The 2,518-nt window shown below is 37.9% G+C and overlaps 1 long non-coding RNA gene across 1 annotated transcript in view; it reads right to left on the bottom strand.

The window, feature by feature from the left end:
• Positions 1-357: 357 nt before the first annotated feature.
• LOC106528448 (uncharacterized) overlaps positions 358-2,518 on the bottom strand; it is a 12,398-nt gene continuing 10,237 nt past the window's right edge. Inside the window, exons 2-3 of the long non-coding RNA XR_001311504.1 lie at positions 1,592-1,664; positions 358-862 (exon numbers count right to left, since the gene is read on the bottom strand). This is a non-coding gene — a long non-coding RNA (uncharacterized LOC106528448). The remainder of the gene's footprint in view (positions 863-1,591; positions 1,665-2,518) is intronic.

Here is a 2,518-nt window from a genome sequence, read left to right as displayed (position 1 = left end):
TTGTGGACTTGGAGAAGACCTTCAACCGTGGCCGTTGGGGACTCCTGTGGGAGGTACTTCAGGAGTATGGGGTATCAAGCCCTTTGATACGGGCTGTTAGGTCCCTGTATGACCGATGCCAGAGTTTGGTCTGCATTGCCTGCAGTAAGTCGGACTCGTTTCCAGTGAGAGTTGGACTCCACCGATGTTGCCCTTTCTCCCTGATTCTGTTCATAACATTTAGGTCAGAATTTCTAGGTGCAGCCAATGTGTTGAAAGGATCTGTTTTGGTGACTGTTCGGTATTTTTTAACCTAGAACTCAGAGAAACTCAACAACCCCGCCGAACATTTAAACAATGACAAACAGAGACCAGTAAGATTTTTTTGTTTCACTTTGCAAAGGAGAAATTCTGAGATACTTAACTCTGCTCGAAAGCACAGTGAAGCACAGAGAAGTTCTGACCTCTGGGGGCGTGAACAGTCGTTTTATTCACACACGTAGGAATGAAGTCACACAATGTTACAACAAATCAGAGATCAGTTATGTGGTTTGTCATAGGCATAGGAACCAATCAAAACACTTGTTGCTGGGGTTTAATATGTGAATAATAGTAAAAACAACACAGACTTGTTTTGTCTTACCAGCTCTGCTTTAGAGCATTTTCTGTCTGCTGCACTCTGTGGACACGCCATGATGAATAATACATTTGTCACGTACCTCAAGACTTTATTTGAAACACCTTAAGAAGTTTAATAAATTCAATAAAACTCTATCAGTGACCTTAAGATCGTGTCTCTGCTTTTTGCAGATGATGTAGTCCTATTGGTTTCATCAGATTGTTATCTCCAGYTTTCTCTAGAGTGGTTCACTCTGGATAGTGACTGAAAGAACAAGATCAAAAATACAAGCGGCCAAAATTAGTTTCCTCATTTGAGGGAGTGTCTGGGCTTTCCCTTAGAGATAATCTGAGAGGGACTCAGAGCAGAGTCGCTGCTCCTCCACATTGAGAAAAGCCAGTTGAGGTGACTCAGGCATCTGGTTATGATGCCTCCTGCACACCTTTGGTTAAAAGCTAAAAGTAGCAGGACATTATCAATTACTGTAACTTAATGTTGCAATATGAAGTAAAAGCTGCAATTAGACGTCATCTAAAGGCTAAACTCAGTGAGACAGTAGCTAAATGCTAATGGGAAGACAAAATAGAGCAGATATTTGGGGAGAATTAGGACAATTTTAGTGTTCTTCTATAGTGACATTTTTGTTAAAAAGTTAAAGAGCATAAAAGTTACAAACGTTCAGAAGAAACTATAAACAATTAAACAATTAAGGGAATGCTGATTCAGAATTTATGCAAAAATCACCCCCCAAAAACAACCTTTTGAATTTTTTTGTGAGTCCAAGAGGCTTCATAAATATGTGATCAAATAAAACCTTCATAATAAAGTTTCTCAGTTTCTAATTTCTTTTTATTGCATCTGAACCATAAATCCCATAAGGTGTTAGTAAATTAGACACCGATGTGGTTAATGAACTGAATATCTGTGTGGGAGGCATGATCATGTGTGATGTTATTGTTTTGGAACAATTTTAACCTTGATGAAATGTTGTACCTGAAAAGGCTGGACTCCAGTTCCTCTGAGAAGTCTTGAGGTTCCCATGCTGGCATCCAACACCATCTGCACCCTGAATGTAGAAGAAACAAAACGAAACAAATAAAATAAATAAAAAACACAGCTTGATGAGCGTCAAACAGGCTTTGTGAAGCTTAAACTTTAGCTTTGCTTTGTGATTTTATCACCAACCAACTCGGTGTTAAAGCAAATGTTTTTAAATGTGTTCATTTCTTTTTTAGTTTTAAGCTCGTTGTTTGAGTCTGATTCATCCGACCGACACCTGTCAACACATTCAGCCTGGCTTTTTTCATTGCTTTTTTTCGTGTGTGTTTTAATTCGTGCTCTCCAGCAGCTTAAAACTGCATCAGCTTGAAAAGCCAGCCGTGCATCAACAATTACCTGCAGACTTTGTGCTTTTCAAAAAGCGTCCTTGCTTTTATTTCCATGTGTTCCTACGCAAAGTGCTCATGAAAATGGTGCTGTCAATCAAGTCTGCTCGCTCGCCACCTTCATCTTGGTTAAACGGTCAGATATTACTAATAGCACAATATGAACTGTGCTTTATTGCTGCAGAAATACTATTTGTAGATAAGTTAACTAGGAATAATGTTGACTAAAATTTCAAATTTGCTGACAAATGCAGAGGATTACTCTTAAGACATCTCAGTGGAAAATGAATGAACAGTTTAAATCATACCTATTTGGAGAACCAAAATTTAGAGAAAGAAAATTTTTGTTTGACCAGGTTGACCAAGCTAATGCTACAAATATGATTAACAAAGCTAAAGCCAACAAAACCATAGCCAAATGCTAAAATGAACTAAATTGTAGCTAGAAAATATTGGGGAGAAAAATTGCTTAAAGGGGCAATATTATGTGTTTCTCAGGCATATATTTAAATACTATACCATAATAAAGTATCTA

The sequence above is a fragment of the Austrofundulus limnaeus genome, unplaced genomic scaffold (assembly GCF_001266775.1).
Source record: "Austrofundulus limnaeus strain Quisiro unplaced genomic scaffold, Austrofundulus_limnaeus-1.0 Scaffold380, whole genome shotgun sequence".
NCBI classification, from domain to species: domain Eukaryota; kingdom Metazoa; phylum Chordata; class Actinopteri; order Cyprinodontiformes; family Rivulidae; genus Austrofundulus; species Austrofundulus limnaeus.
The sequence above is the reverse complement of the archived record's forward strand: the minus strand, read 5'-3'. Positions and strand labels throughout refer to the sequence as shown.